Below are 17,518 nucleotides of genomic sequence, written 5' to 3'. Positions count from 1 at the left end.
ACGGCTTCAGGGCTTTCCGTAATTGCTGCCCATCTCTGCCTTCCCTAGCACATTTGTCCAGTTTGCAAGTCTCACCTTTGTTTTTCTAAGCACCGGCAACACATGCTCACCCTGTTAACTGCAAATCGCGCTCTGCTCTCAACTCTGCACACCATTCATTGACAGCTATAAATATTCAGGATTGGAAACAGCTCAGCCCAGTATTGATGGTGCATGAGGCAGAGCACAACGCTGCTATGTTGGCTCCACAGTGCCCACGAGCGTTAAGTCCTACTCCTCTGTCCCCTGCCCCTGAACACCTGCAATTAACCAAACAGAAATAATTTGAGGTGTGTGGGAGGTAGGCACTTACAGGAAAATAGGTGCTTCTTTTTTGGATTTCCAGTCCTTTTCCTGATCTTAACCACACTGTAAAGCTGTCACAAAAAATGCAGATTCCACAGTGAGGGGGCACCAGCCCGCTGTGGTGGAAGGGTAGGACAGAGACATTTAAAAAGGTCAGTAATAGACCAGGTTTTACACTTTAACTTCGATTACCCACATGCAGGAGAGGCAGAACATTTATCTGGCTTGGCATCGCCTCGCTGTGCTTCCCCTTGTCCATGCCATCACCTGGGTGAGCCCCTACCAAGTGATCACGAGAGCCTGGGGCACCGCGGGGCACGCCGGCCTCAGCGCAGGGTGACACCTTGCCAGTTCATCTGGGGCCAAGTTCCCAGACTGACTCAGGAGCAATAACCCTGCGGAGGTGAGCAGGTTTGCCAGGTGTCCGGCTTCCCTCGTGGTTGATCTCTGAACGCTTGGTGTTTGATGTGCTTTTGCTTCCTTTTCAGCCCTAAGACCGTTTGCATCGTGCCGTCACTGTTACTGCCACTGCTCTGTCTTGGTAAAGGCTGGGTGTGCTGCCTGCAGCCTGTGGTCCTTCCCTGGTTTGCAGATCTGCTGTAGTCTCTGGTACCGCTTTGCCAGCTTTTCAGTTGGGAATGGAGAAACTGTGGGACTAATTTAAGAACCAGAGCAAATGTAGCCTAAAGGGAACAGTTTTACAGTTTGATTAATTTTAGTAGATATTAATAGAATCATCTAAAGCTTTTGTTTGGTTATTAAACACTGGGTGAAATCCTTTACTCAGTCAAACTGGTGTTGCTTTTGTAGCTTGTAGTGGCATGCGATTTGATATCAGCTGAGGGTCTGGCTATGAGTTCTGCTTTCTGCCCCAGGACCAAAATCCATCCCACCACAAGCATACTGGGAGCAGCTTTAGTGAGATCTGCTCGCAGCATAGCAGAGTCTTGCTAGGACTCCATAACTGCACAAGGCCATGTGATATCAAGTGTCTAGCAGTGACTCCAAAGGAGCCTGAAAACTTGGCAAGCCCAGGAAATCCAGAAACCGTGAGGTGATGCCACCCCTCAGAGAAAGCAGGGCACCTCTCCTGAAGAGAGGGTTTGGCTGTAACATGTATTTGTAAACATTTCCTCCCAAAAACCTAAATCTCTTTAGTGAAGTTCTAAATAATTGCTTTCTAGAATTTTTTACAAGTATAGAACTTAGGTTAAAAATCTATGTATTTCTTGCATCTGACCATGGTGAAGGTATCTTTATCAGCTGTTCATTAGAGGTAAGATGGATACAGCTGAACTGGACATGGGAGGGAAAATGTTTTCCCTATGCTGCATAACTCAGTGGGACTCCAAGAGTGATGTTGTTCTGCATGGAATGAACCCAGATTTCCTCTGAGAAAAAGAGGTGGAAAAGAGAATGAGAGGGAGCATGTAGGAGCATTTAGCCAGCTAATCTGATTTCAGCAGGGGAAAGATCAGGGCCTGGTCTTCCTCATCTTGGGCGAACTGCTCTGATCCTCGGGATGCCTTTGCTGTGGATCAGTCCTGCTGGTCTGTGAGGCAAATGATAGCCTCTCCCATAATCTCACCCAGCTTGCCCTGGTTATCTCCCATTTGGACTTCAGTAAGCTGTCACTGTTAATGCTGCCATGGCTTTTTGGATGAGTAGATTTTGTTTCTAAACCCCATACAAAAAGATTTGGTAGCTGGGAAGCCAGCACTGGTTTTCAGTTCCACTGCCAGCTGAATTACCTGGATAAAACTACTTTCCGTGATGCTGATATGGGTCTGGGAATGGCAGGACGTGCTTTGCGTTTTGGAGGAAGATGCTGTAGTTTTGGCTTATTCTTGGTCCTGGCTTGTGTAGCTCCACTAAGGCATTTGGGGTTTGGATGCTTCAGCCTGTCATGGTAGCCCAACTGTGCTGCTCCGGAGGTGGCTCCAGCAAGCGCGTGGTGGCGAGCAGGGCTGGAGTCGGCTGCGGCAGCCGCGGAGCCAATGCCGAGCCAAGGGGCAGCAGGGCTGGGCGCCTGGCACACTCCTGGCAGGCTGCTCGGAGCAGGCACTCCCGGGCTTGTTTAGAGAGCACTGGGGATCTTCTTCTTTCTCCAAGGGAGGCAGTGCCATGCAGTATTCAATGGAGAAAGGATTGCTGTATACAGGTATTTGTGTTCCCCAGCAGCAGTATGAGAAACCCAGGTTCCTCATGCATACCTGCAGATCCAGAATTAGTCCAAAATACACAGCTATTACTAAAACAACATAACCCATCATGCACAGACTTGATGGCTTTCTGTCTCCAGATGGACATTACTTACATGGCCAATCATTAAGGTGTACCATATGGCTTAGCTCTTCTCTGTTGTGTATTTCTCTCATATGTCAGTGTCTGAAATGCATTTGGAGTGCTTGACTGGAATAGGGGTAGGAGGCTGTGATTTCTACCTTAAAAACATTTTACCAGTCAACATGGTCTAGCAGGCTGCGTAAAAGCAGATTCTGTATGTTTCCTTGCACTGGGTCGCTTGTTGTAATTCCACTCTGCGATCTCCACACACTGCCATTAGAGCATGTAAAATTTAATTTCCATCTCATCAGTGTCAGAAGCTTATCAAAGATTGCCCGCAAAAAATTATTGTGCTACCGGGTGAATCCAGAACATATGGGCATAGCATTAGTCACCATGGCCTGCACAGTTCCTCCAGCAATTATCAGCAAGGGGAAGAGGCATGTCATATACTTTAAAGGAAGAAGTGCATTTCCCAATATGTCTTCTAATAATGAACCCCTCTAATTTTAGTACGGCAGGACAAGCCAGAAATAAAGCCTAATTTAAATCCATAATATAAAGAGTTGACTCCCTGTCACCTAAAACTATAATGCCCAGGGCCTGCATATTATAAGCTTGCATACACTTTATCTAAGGGCAGGCCTCCAGTGCAAGCAGACATCGCTTGTGCCTAGGGCAGTGAGACTGAGAGGGTGGCAAGAAACAAGCAGTGCTGGGATTTTTCCTCTTCTAATACCAGCGTCTCCTTTCTGTCTTAACATACTGCGGAATGACACATTCCTTATACTCTTCGCACCAAGGGGTATTTTCTGTTGGCTAAACAACATAAAGTATGTCATTTTACTTAACCATCTTTGTAATCTCAGATAATGAAGCCACTAGGCACATATTAGAATTAGTGGTAGCTACCCGAAGTCGACATTTCTGTCCTGGTTAAAATTCTCCCCTTGCTCTGTTCTGCGATAGAAAAAGCGATGATTAAGGTACTGAAATGCGGTTTACAGGAGGGGATGGGAACAGCGTTTTCAGCATGTTGTTTCCTAGAGAAAGCTCCTGCTGCCCTTGTCCTCCGTGGCCCTTCTCTCCCCCAGTTTTAAGCTGTCCCCTCCTCTCCGCTGCTACGGCCGCTGGAGCCTGAGGGCAGCCGCCTCCGCGGGGCGCGGGCCGGGTGGGCTGGCGGGGCTGGCCAGGAGGCCGGGGGCAGCAGGGGCCGGGCGGAGGCAGGAGCTGCCCAGCGGAGGCGGGACACGCTGGCGCCCTCGGGGCGAGGGGAGGGCGGGGGCTTTGCAGCCGGACAGGGCGGGCTCAGGCCCGGCCCCGCAGCCCCCAGGACGTCGGGCCCGAGGCCCCGAGGCCGCAGCTGAGCGCCGGCCGTGCGAGCGGCTGTGCCGGCGTCGAGCACCCTCTTGGCCTCGGTGCCCCTCAGCGCCGCCGCAGCGGCGGCTGGGAGCGAGGAAGGGCCTGTGGCTCCTGGTGCCCGCCAAGGGCAGCCAGCGTGACCAAAACGCTCGCACTGGAAAGTGTGCCAGGACGCGCACGCCACTGGGTCCCGATCAGCTCTGCTCATTCTGCAGGGCAAAACCTGGACGGTCCTCATTTCAGAGGTGATATATATAAGCTTATCTGAGCTGATGCCCTATAAAGTCTCAAGGACTATAACCTGCGAGGGCTCCAAAGACAACTTTGAATTTGCTTGGGACTTACCCGTACTCCAGAGCGAGTTACACCAGAACAAGATGAAATTGCACAAAACAAACCTCTGCTGCTGACAAAATTTATGCTGAGCAAAACGTCTCGCAGCAGCCTTTGGCCTCCTCCTGCTCCTTGCCCCAAGGCTGGTGGCTCCCCCAGTCCTCCGGAGCTGCCTGCGCTATCCCGGCTCCAGCAGCGTCCCCCAGGCAGGTCCCGGGAGCGCGGACTAACCCTGTGACGAAGACGTACTGCTCCTCTGGCGCAGTGTGAGATGTTAGGCCTGCTCCTCAGAGAGGGGCCGCTGATCACCTAAAATAATGCGCAGAGGACTTTGGCTAACTCACCAGCTCTGCCTGTAGGGGCTGGAGAGGTGAGACACAGGAAAGCTTTTTGAGTGGTATGTTTTTTTCTTCAAACGCTTATGACTAGTGTACGCACAGACATTTAGCCTTTCTTACCTCCTTGTTCATTTTCACTCAAACATGCAGGAGAAGTGATGTTTCCTCCTGCCATACCTGTGGTACCAACTTTCCTCATAAAGTTCACCTTGGCTAGATTTCTTTTATCTATGGACTCCCACAAAACCCATAGTCCATCATTTTGTTACTGTTTATTATTAATAACCATATGTATAGTATCATAAATATATGGTGGTTTCTTGTCTCCCATGAGTACGAAGAAGAACAAATATATCACTTCCACCCAGAGACACCAGCACTGACACTCTGTTTACGTGCTGATGAAACTGAAAGTTTCCATCCTTATGTTTTATGCCCTCTGTGATATGGACTTCTCTTGAATTATGTTTCTTTCTTCGCTCCTCTCCTTATGCCTTTAGATGATCTTTCATTAGCTGCTGTGGTCCGCGTCTGTCTGTCTGCACAGCAGAAACGACGGGTACAGGAACCTTCTCCTTCGGCATTACTATCAGGAACAAAGTTCCCTGTTCACCTGCCCTTTGCTAACTTCCCACGTTTATTTGGTTTTGCTGCAGAGAATAAATAAGGAACAGTTCCCAGAAGCACCACCTATATTTGTGTAAAACCTCTCTACAAGTTAACAGTAGTTTTCGGATCAGATCAGATCAGATCAGATCATAGTCTCTATATATTAAAAAGGACTTTTTAAAGCTATTGCTATATTAAGTTATTAATTAGGTACTTGCTTAGTAAGTACCTAGGCAAAAATATGTCCTTATGAAATATCTTTGCTAATTTTATTTATAAAGAAAAATGATACAGTACAGAAATTAGTTGAAACATCTACTTCTTATCCTTTTCTTTCAGCTGTGACATTCAGATTTCTTAGGTGTTGCATTTTGCTGTGACAGATTACACTGGTCACAAATAATATGTGCAAATACAGTTCTTCAGAATTTTAAATATATATTTTTCCACGGAAGTGTTCTGGAAATAGAACAACTAGAATGAAATATTTCTCTCCACGTGATTTGGGAAACTTGGTGCTTTTGCAAAGTGAGACCAAAAGTGGAGGCTATAACGCACTGGATGTGTCTTGCACTTTAAAATAAAACATGCTTCCTCAAAAGGAGAGTTTTGCTTATTTATGTGCGATGAACCATCTAAAGCCAATAGGACAAAGCGAATCAGGTCATAAATGTACAGTTTCGAGTTTGTCTTATTCAAAGCAGTAATTGCACTGTACAACGCATGCTAAGAAGCTGCTGCTTGTAAGGCAAATATTTTGTATCAAGTCATTACTCAGTTTGTTACAAGCTATGGACACATAATAAAAAATGACTACAGTAATATCTTGATGATAGTCTCTACACTGATCAACTGCAAATGATCTGATTAACAGTCAGCTGCTGATTCCCAGTTTAATTAATCCTGATGGGCTATTGATGCGCTGCAACTGTTTGTCCTAATAATGAGTTTTGAGATTAGACCGCGACAAGCCACTTAGACAGCTGCCAAGGAAAATAATCTTTTAAGAACGCGAGCAATGAAGACGGCAGAGGAGGAATGGCTGCTATTTGACAGAAAATTCACATGGCTGTGTCACATGTGTTTTATTTTTACATTTGGAGCACATTAACTGTACCAGCAGTAAATGGTGACTGCGAGACACATAACTAGCTTTACAATTAAGAATGCTACTTCTCATCAGTATGCAAAAGCTAAACATGAAACATGAAGTGTGTTAATAGCAGAATATATGTAGCTACAGACCATTGAACAATTTAGGTCAGTTCTTTGCAATGTTTAATTAGACTAATATATCTGTTTGCAATTAATAACAGATGTGACAAGCTAATGTGTCCATGTACTGACAAATTAACCTTTGCCCATCAGCTGCTCGGATCTGTGAGAAAAGTGCCATGTTTTGCCTCTGTTCAACTGAACCTAAATAAAATTGCAAGATAATTATAAACATAAATGTTAATAGAATGTGCTTTCCATGGGAAGAAGAAACCAAAGGAGCGTATTTCTCAGCCAGGCCATCACACTGCACCTTGCCACGTGACAGAAACTGCAAATTATATTTTTCCATTTGTCTTGGTGCAATTAGTGTTTGGTTTGACAGATGCTAGTTCGATAGTCCTCATCTCCAATGGGCCTGGGACATACCAGAGACCCTAAATTAATAGCCCGGGTAAAAATGCTTCCATAACCGTTCAGGCTCTGGCTTTATTTGCTGTCTGCAAGCAAATGTGCCCTCAATTTATGACAAGCCTTGCTCCTGAAGTGACGTGGCAGACGTGTCTGTCAGAACTTGGGCTGAGGCCATCAGCATATTTCAGATAACTAATGGGAGCAGCTCTCACCCCTGGGCTGGTGCTCTCTGCATTGCCACTAGTACTTCTCCCTCTCTCTCTCCCTTTCTCTCTCTCTCTTTTTATAGGTATAGGGATAGATAGATAGATAGATAGTGTATATGTGTGTGTATGTGTGCAGACACACGTATGTATTTGCACACACATGTATACATATATATATGTAGATGTACATCTTTTATTTATAGAAAAGGTATTTGCATATAATATACTATACAGTCTCAAATTGCATGAAATGGTTGTTTTCCTCTAGATCTGACGTAAACTACATCCCCTGCTATATTTAAGATTTCCAAAGCGAGTGGCATGCCTGGGTATCTCCACGCCTGACTGCTTACCACTTGTGGAAAATCAGCCTTCTTAGACATTTCGGAGTTCACATCTTAGCTTTCTCTAAATGTTCTCTATTAATGATGATCAAAGACAAAATGCCAGCCTAAACAGACCTTTGTTTTGGCCCAGTCTTGAAAGTCTTGATCTGCATTTTTATCTACATGCTTATGTTGTTTAGGATGCAGATGCTGTTGATTTGGAGCAACCTTTGGCTTAAAAGTCCCAGGACTGGAAACATATAGTAGGGAAGATCACCCTCTACATGCCCAATTTTTATGTTTTTTCCTAAGCACCTAGTGCTGGGGTGCTGCTGGGGCTAGATGGAGCTTTGGTTTAGGCCACTACAGTAATTCTTACAGTATATTGTGGTGTTATTGCTAATTATAGAATAAGATGTCATTTTCCATTCTAAAAAGGGACATAGCATCTACCCTCAATGTATAGCTGCTTTACCATAAAAACTTGTGATAGGTTAACTGTATTTTTATCTGACTTGTGGGAAGTTTGGGGTTAGTATGTGGGCAGCCATATATTTTCAAAAATTACTACTTTTTAAAAAAAGCAGGATTTGTATTTGGAATATGTTCGAGGAGAAACTGGGCGGGGGGGGGGGTTGGTTTGGGGAAGCTGGTGAGTTGAAATGCATGATTAGGATGATAGACTTAGGGATCTGTAAAAACTAATGGGAATCACCCTGTGGAGAAGTTACAGAGAGAATATATAACTGCGCTGTTATTGACAAGGCTCAGATGTGGCACAGAGAAACTACTTCCTGGAAACATGCACTTAAACATTTTACATGATCAGTGAGACCACTGAAATCTCAAGAAACAGCTTAATTAGGATCTCCAGGGGGTTTCAGAAATATTTTTAAACCTGGGAATCCAAACCCAACTTCTTTGCTGGTGTTTAATCACTTTTGCAGTACTTGTAGGTTCTCTGTTGTATTGACTAATGCTCAGAAATAGTGATTGTCCACGAAAAAATAAATATAAATAATGAGACATTAAAAATATTAGGTAAACATATTCATTTAAATAAAACATCAAAAGTGAATTACTATTTGTTTTCTATTTGTCCTTCCCAGTGCATCAGCCATCTCATTCCATCACTGTTAATCATGCTGTTAGTTTTCTAGCGGTCCCGCTTGGCAGAAATTTTGCATCTGCGAAATTTGCATGGGAATCTGTGACTTTTCCTGTACGGGGAACTGAGTCCTGAATGAAAGATTCAAGCTTCTTAGGGCATCCACAGTTAATGCATATATTGTATTTATTCTCCAATTAGTACCATTTATTACATTTTTCATGACCAGTTTATTGTCTTTGCATCAGCTTCCTTGAGGTATTTCAGTCTAATAGCATCAGCATATATTCATGTCTTAGTGCTGTTCACTTCTATTGGAACTCCTTCAAGAAAAAAGTTTCATGAGGAAGTCGAAACTCTTTTTCAGCTGGGGCCAACACTAACCTTTAAATTAGTCCATGGCTATGACCTTCCTTCTTATGTTCATTCACTAAAGAAGCATATTGTTTTCATGCTTAGGAGATTGTCTATTTGCTGTTCTCCATATCTGCGCTGCTGTCATGGTAATTGAAATTTAGGATCTCACTCAGAGAAACACGCTAGGTGCTTTTGCGTCTTTCAGTCTAGAAGTAGAAAGACCTATCTGATTTGGTTGTTCTCAGACGAATTCACAGTTGCTGTAGTTAGTTAAAAGTATTACAGAATACATTTATAGATGATATCCCTGTGGGCTGGGCTTTGTACTAAGATGCCTTGAAACCTACTGTGTAAGGCAACACGGCACACCCTGAGGAGCAATGGAGCAACTCCCGCTGTGACCAAGCAGAAGAACATCTCCTGTGCTGGTCAGGTAAGAGAAACTTCAGCACACATTCTTAATATGCACTTTTCACTAATACCTATAGTTTTGGTCCCAGGATCACCCCATCTCTGGGTTATATTTATAACATCACACCTGAGATCAAATAGTATCAAATTATCTGCAGTCTAGAACTAGCAACAGGATTTGAGGAAAAACTCATAAAAAGAAGGCAACATTAAGACACAAAGGAACTATCAATTACATGCGCTACTGCTCTATTGGACACCTTCTGCTTTGTGCTGCTCAAAAATACACATTAGGACTAGATGTATATTGACATTCCTTACCCAAATAGGTGTCAAGAGGTAAAACATCATTATCTTTCAGCCATAAAACTACAGTATCCACCTGTTTTCCCTCCTAAAGGTCAGATGCTCACAGCGTGAATGTACTGCCCCTAGAATGAACGCCACATTGTCATCAGCATTCAGCACCACAACTGCAGAATAAAGGGAAACCAGACAGCCACATGAGAAAGAGGAGATAAAAAGAAAGCAGAAAGCAAAAATAAAATGCCGTAAGTCTGTGCTGCAGACTTTCGCCCTCCCTCACTAATCGATCGTCCTCCCCACGTTCCCTCAGCCAAGCATCTGGCAGTGGTACAGTCTGCAGATAGACCTGCAATGGCAAAAATACCCCAGCACAAAACTGGCACATGCAGGTGACAGCGGGAGCTCAGACGGCTCTTCCACCAAGAGAGCGAGCAGCGCGTTGCAGGCTGCCTCGCAGCAAAGGCTTCGCTGCAAGAGCCTCCTTCCCGCGGAGCTGTGGGGACAGGGAGCAACAGGAGCACTTGGGTGCTCCACATTTGATGGGCATTGCGGTAGCACCTTCTCCTGCACTGCATTAGGCTCTGTTAAGAAAACTGTGCTGTTAACGGGATTTACTGAGCATGGAGTATCGGGCAGGCTGGCCCCCTGCCATTCTCATTGCAGAAATTCACAATCAGATCCTGCTTTTTAAGGCAAATTGTGCTGTAGCACACTTTTTGAAGAGAAATTACCATCTCACAAGCATCTCTATACAGCTATTTTCAAACTGTACCTTGAAATGACTTTTTTAATTCCTTCTGATCTGGTAGACATGTTCATCCTTCAAATTAAAAATAAATTGAAAACTATATAATCTCAATCAACCAACAGTTGAAAAAGAAGAGTTCAGAATATTTTTACATACAAACAGTCCTTGAACAAATGAGCAATCCTAATTCTTCCCTTGAAGCTGTGATTTGAAGACAGTGGGAATAAGGTTTGGAGGAACATGACCTTGGTGTCAGGCACTTGAGCGCTATCGTTGTTTGCCTGCAGAAATAACAAGCTCGACAACAGAAAATGCCACCCAAAAAGTTAAGGTGCAAACTGAAATCTTAGTATAGAGGTATGCCTGTGGAAGAGGCCAGCAGCTCTGGAGGTTTAGGCTCTTCTCTTTCTTTCAGGATGGTGATCTGGACTTCGGGGCTCTGTGCTTGGTGATGCCATGTGTGGGACAGTAGTTTCTTTTCTCAGAAGGGCAAAGGGAGGAGTTGCACTGTGCTCAGGTACTGCAAATGCCCAAAGCCTAAGGTGCACAAGGTCTCTCTGCCAGCTACATTATGTACTGGTTAGTTTTTAATTATTGTACAGCCCCTTGTGTGTTTGAAAGAGAGGAAAGATTTTGAGATGCTGCCTCCCCCTTTTTTGCCCTGTGTATTGTTGGGAGCATGGCAGAAAGGTAGCTACCAGGGCTCCTGGGAAAAAAGAAGTGTAATGGATTGGAAAAGCATATACTTTACTTTGAAAAGTTCATCCACATGTTTCTGAGTAGTTTGCAAAAAAAAAAAAAAAAAAAAAATCTATAAATGCTACATAACTTTTTCATGAATATGGCCTTTAGCTAGGCTGAACTTCCAAAAATGGTTTTGAAGTACTACAATACTATATCCTGACAGCTTCCAGCGCAACAAAGCCTGTATTTTTGTGCTTCCAGGAACTAGTTACGACATGTGTATATGAACCTAAATAGCAGGTTATATATAACCAATAATTTCTAAATGATGTGTGAGACGTTTGAGTAGATTCATCTCCCTGAGCCCAGTTCTGAAAACCTCCATCCCAGGCAGGGTGGTTTACTCACTTGCATGTGGCTATCGAGCTGACGGATGTTACCTGTGTATGTTTGCCCAGGGTGCTGATATACAGATACAAAAAACTGAGCAGTTTAAAGCAGAAGACACTTCCTGGGCTTTGGGTCAGCGTGCTTGTGCTGTGGCTCAGCTCAGTGCAGAGGTGCCAAAGCTGGGGCTGTGTGCAGCACCGCAGCGTGGTGCCCAGCACAATGCACTTCCCCGTATAGGCTTTCTAGTCAGGTAACAAAGAAGAAAGGAATGAAAATCTGATACTCGATATAGAGGCAGGCATAGCTGTAAGGGTGGAATTAACTCTTTGACCATTATTCTTACTATTTTACTTGAAAATGTGGGGCTTTAAAATATTTGTTTTTGCATACCTCAATTTTCACTTTTCACATTGGAGGAGATTTTCTATTTCTCTACAGAGCTACAATCAAAGGATACATGTATAAGGGCCCTAATAATTTTCAGAGATTTTTGTTTCAAGACATTAAAGCTGAAATACATTATTGCCTTTCCAAAGCTTTCAGAAAATAAGTAGATGAAAGCTCTGGGCTTTTTGTTGTTCTTGTTCTTCCACTTGTACAAATAACATATAATAACACCTGCATTCTAAAACTGATTTTTTTTTTTTTTGCCCTTCATATCCCAAAACAGTATAAATTGATGTGGTTTCGATCAGCTATTAAAAATTCCTTTCTACCTTCTTCTCAATTTCCAGCAAAGAAATATGGCTCTGGTAGACTGATGTGACGGATACATGGTATTACTTCATAACCTATCATCATATGAAATTAGATTCTCTATCAAAAACAAAAGTTTTAGCCGGATGAAATTATGATTCTGCGAGCAGGTCTCCTGTTCTGGCATCAACATTGATGCAAAATTGATGAAACTTCCAAGTGAAATTGCATTGTTTGATCTTCACAGTCCTGGAATAACATAGCCTAAAGCTACAGTTTCTGTAAACTTACTTTGCACAAACGACTTAGCCAGTACTGATGTATTGACATAGTGTGCCCATGAATGACATTAGGGCTACTTAGAAAAAAGACAAAATAACAGCAAAAGAATGCAGCAATTGGTTCTGAAATTACCTTTTTCCAGTGAACCTCTCTGAAAAATTACCTTTTTCTGCTGAGTCTCACTCAAAAATTACCTTTTCCAACTGAAGCTCTCTCAAAGTGCCTTGATGTTAAGCAATATAGTTTTTAGTTGAAAATGTCACAAGGCCATGAAAAGAAATTGATAGAAAATTTCAGGGTTCCTTGTTGATATTTGAAGCAGCCTGTGGATTTTTGTTCTTTAACACAGATCTTCTCTGCTGTGCTACCACTTTGATTTCTGTATTGCCAAAAACAGCATGTTTCGAGGCTTAATGGCTTCACCGAGAGGAATGTGAAGGTGATTTAGTTATTGCTATGGAGGTGATGTTACCACTAGGAAATTGGTAAACAGATATCTTCTGAGTCCTTTCCAGTCACATTGAAGAGGGTGGATGGTTTTTAATGGTAACTAAAAACTAAAATGGTAATGAAGTAAAATAAATAATCTCTAGATTTCTTCTTTTTAAAGACATAATAAATACAATAGTACCCTGATTATCTGAACTGCTTGGGTAAAGGCATTCGGATATTTGTCTACCTGCGCGGCTGAGGAGGAATAGAGATCCAGAGCTCTTAGAAATCAATGGAAGGGCTCCCACAGCCTCAGCGGGCTTTAGCTCAGACCTATAACTGGAAGTTAAGAGACCAGGTGACTGCTAGCAGGAATTTAGAGTGGAGGATTTTACAGACAGGGATCAGGTTTTTCTATACTTTATAAGGCTGAAGCCTCAGGCTGTTTGTGCAGGTGGATCTAACACCTGTATATAGCCCCAGTGAACTGTAGCGGTCGAAAGAGGCAGTGTATTAGCAAAACTAGGAGCCAGGAGATGCAGAGATTAAAGGTGTGGGCACCTGAATAAGATGACGTGAGACAGCTAGGGGATAATTTTACAGTGCATTGGCAATAATTGCATGTGTGCAAGTTCTTCTTGTGGTAAATGCAAGGTTACCCTTCTCTGGGGAGTAAGATATTTTGCATTTACTGGAGGTAAGAGCATGGACACAGGCAATTACTGCAGAATAGCTGACTCTCCATGAGCTCTCACCCTTGTGACTGGTTCATGCTCCCTCAACATCTGGGAGAATTCATCTCGTGCTCAGCCTAAACTAGTAAATGAGGTTTCCTCGATAGTTAACGGAGACAGAGAGGCTCCTCCAGATTCCTCCCACCCACCCTGGACTGTCACCCCTCCTGATGAAGGCCTGGGCATTGCAGATGCCCACACAGTCCAGATAATGCCCCACATCGCTCGCATGGTGCCTGCAGGGTGATGGCACTTGTTATGCACAGTCCTTCAAGTAATACAGACCTCCGTGGTGCAGTCAAGCTGAGGCAGGCAGCATTGGCCCTCCTGTGTGCTGCTAGTGGTGGCCCCTTTCCAGGAGGCCCAGGGCTCCGGAGGACTGTCTGGAGGCAACTGTCTGCTTCTGTTGGCGGCGGAGTGACCCCAGTCTCACATAGCGGGGCACCTAACCTTTCGTTAGATTAAAGAAGACCGTGAGTAGGTCACTTTCTTCTCTTACATCTGGGAATGAGGGCTGGCAGTCAATCACAAAAATGCTCTTGGTAGATACAAATGAGCTGCTGAAATGTACCCCTGAAATGTAGTGCAGGATCAATAGCTGATCAAGCACTGACTTCTAGAAAGCAGCAACCAAAAAAAGGCAGCATGTATGAAAACAGTGAACGAATTGCTGCCCAGCAGGATGGGAGGAATGCAATCTGACACCTTGTAACTCCCCAAAGGACAATGAGCCCAGCTGGATTTTATGATCTGTTGGGTGTGGTGAAAAATGGCAGTCCTGAAGGCAGACGCCGGCATCGCAAGTGAGCTCCTCGTGAGGGAGCGGGCCGCGGAGGACAGCCCTGCACGCGACGGGCCTCTGCAGCTTGCGCCTCTTGTAGGTCCAGGGCAGCTGCAAGGGAGGTCTATCCCAGTCCTCGTGTCCACCACCACGACTCTCAGAGCACCGCTGGGTTGAGAGCCAAAGGGGTTTTGCGGATCCAATTTGAATGTGTCTAAAATGATGCTGTTCAGACAACAGGGGTGTCCGTGCAGCTGGCTCTCCCCACAGGACTTCCTTGGCGTGGGCTGAGCGACCAAGAGCAACAGCCGGGGCTTAAATCTGTAAAAAGATAAGTCAACTTTTAAGGTCAGAGCTTTGAAAGTTTGTGCATACAGAGTGGGAGAGAAACTTATACACAAATCACGATTCCAAACGAGAATCATTTGAGACCAAAAAGCATGCTTTTCTCCTCCCCACCATGACCCTCTCAAGCTTTCGTTAGAAAGATCTCAATTTTAGTTTGTTAATCTATATCCTAGTGAAAACTCACAGAGAGTGTAATTCCAATCGTACATATATTCATATACCATCCAGGCACAAAAACAAAGCATTATACGTACTTGAAGTGGCATCTAAAGAAATTCTGATATATGATTAATTTTTCTAAAAAGTGGAATAGTCAAGAACAAAAAATAAGTGTGAAAGCAAATTAAAAGTTAAATGTCAAAAATTAGTAAATGAATTCTTAATTAAACATTAAAAATTCAGCGAAAGGTACTTGGTGAAACCCCTTTAAAAATGCTGCTGTCTTTTGAGCCTTGATGATAGTTAAAAGATACTTAATTTTGCTTTCACAATGTTTCTGTTAAAAATGAGCAACTTTCTTTCAGATTCATCAAAATTTTTGTATACAAATTCAAATCTATATAAGTGTACATAGCTAATCTATAGTTAGAAGAATAAATACAAAAATGCATTGGAGATGATATTAAAAAGAGGAATTATAAAATCCCTTTTGGTTGTGTCTTGTGCTATGTAGGAAACAGAACAGTGCGTTTAAGAGAGGATACTTGAACATCAGCTATTATCGGTCGATGAACACTGCAAGATCAGCTTTGAGGTTTACATTTAATTAATATATTGAGCAGATTTAGCTAGATAAAAGCCCACAGGATGAACAAAACACTTCTGATAGAAACATGCATCTTCTGCGTAAGTTTTTGAGGCACTGTAATATTTGTTTATACAAATCATGGCTTTTTAAACTGATGCCCCTGAGTTCCTCAGTTCAGTGCAAGCATAAGATTAATCAGAACCCCTCAAATTGTGAATTTTTGCTTCGCTGAGACAATCTATGTAATACTTTCATTGATGTCTTGTATATTGACTTAGATCATTGATCAATTCTCTCTGCCTGTGGCTCTGACATTGTACCCAGGATTGTAACAACAGCTATCTAGAAACAGGCAGTTGCGCTTTGTGAAAGCATTTGAGATTTCAGAACTTGTTTTCAATATCTATTAGTGCAAAAAACGAACCCTTCTATATTACCGCATTAACTGGAGTTTAGTGAAGCACCTCTGGGTTTTAGTCGGCCCTCAGTCCTCTGTAACTTTTCTGTCGAGTGCTGCCGGCTGGAGTCCCCCTGACACTTGTGGTTTGATGAGACGGCGTTTTGCAGAGCTGGAAGCCCGTGCCGCAGCAGTCTCTCTGGCAGCGGTGCTGTGCTGGGGCCTCGCTGTCACCTGCGTATGAGCCTTGCGAGGAACCCAGGTGGTCGTGGTGAGACGGGCACAGGGACCCTGTACGGAAACGTAGCTTTTGCATGGTTTTGAAACTGCTGATTGCCTGCACCAGTTCTCCCTTAGGTCATGAAAGTCTCAGTGGGCTTTTCCAGGAGGGGTGGAAGGAAGGATGCAAATGTAGGTATTTATGGTGCAGTAACAACATTTGAGGTAGGGTCAGTCTTTTTGGCAGTGGATACCAAATTGTTTTTTAAATCCTATTCTCTAGTGCCAGTCCAAATCTTTCTGAGTGCCGATGGTTTGCCCTCACTGACATGGGGAAAAGGGACGCACCTTTGTGCACGCACCTCGTGGGGCTTCGAGGACGATGCTGACGGAGGAGGCACAGATGCTTGTGCAGAGGTCAGGGCAGAGCAGTGTCCATGCAGGACTGGTGCCTTTTCAGTAGATCTGAGGTTGGGAGGCCACATCTTGTCTCTCTCAAGCCCCTCTACATCCTCCCCGTGAGGAGAGCAGTCCATTGGAAACACCACAGAGTGAGCTGACACGCTTCCCTCAGCGCCTCCCTGGGAGCTTTGTCTCAGGGGGTGGCACCCCAGCCCCCGGAGGTCTGACTGTTACCAGACCAAAATCACTTCTGAAGTACGTGTGTAGCTACAGTCTTTACTAGACATCACAGGAAAGCCTCGTGCTTTCCCTGCATGAAACAGCACGGTGAATCTCTCCACCGAAAGCCTGCAGCGAGCGGACTGGGTCTCCTCCCAGGTCAACACGTCTTTCGGGGGGGGTCAGCTTGCGGGGGGGGGGGGGGGGCAAATCCCAGCTGGCTCCGGCTCCCCTGAGCTCAGAGGAGCTGCTGGTGCGCAGACCCGCGGCCCAGCCTTGGGCAGCTTTCGCAGGCCGTGTGTGGTGGGGGCCCGGGCACCTCCTGGGGACCCACTGTTTTGGAACTGCCTGTTTGGTAACCTGGAGACACGGACAAGCTCTGTTAGCAAGAATTAACGGTGTGCACCCCAGCATCCCGGCACAGACAGATCACATCTTAACACGCAGCTCTGTTCTGTGCTGAAGCAAAGCTAAGCCTATGACAACCTGTGGCATCTTACTCATTACTATCTAATTAACCTCCTAATGGACACATCACAGGACTCATGTCTGTAATTATACAAAAAAATCAAGGGGAGAAGTTTGATTATTTAGATTTCTGAAATCCATTCCAATAAGCAGGTGCTCTTGAAGGACTAAATTTTGAGGAAAGCTGAATGCTACTTGTACTGGTTTGCTGTTATTTTGTGAAAATAGGCTGGGACTGAACACCTTGTACATGCAAACCCGACACTAACCAAGAATTTGTGGTACACAAGAAATGTAGGCTAGAGCACTTCAGATATATATTCTCACCTGCAAAATATGCTAGGTGAAATACTT

The sequence above is a fragment of the Dromaius novaehollandiae genome, chromosome 8, assembly GCF_036370855.1.
Source record: "Dromaius novaehollandiae isolate bDroNov1 chromosome 8, bDroNov1.hap1, whole genome shotgun sequence".
Lineage (NCBI taxonomy): Eukaryota > Metazoa > Chordata > Aves > Casuariiformes > Dromaiidae > Dromaius > Dromaius novaehollandiae.
Note: the sequence above shows the minus strand (reverse complement) of the source record.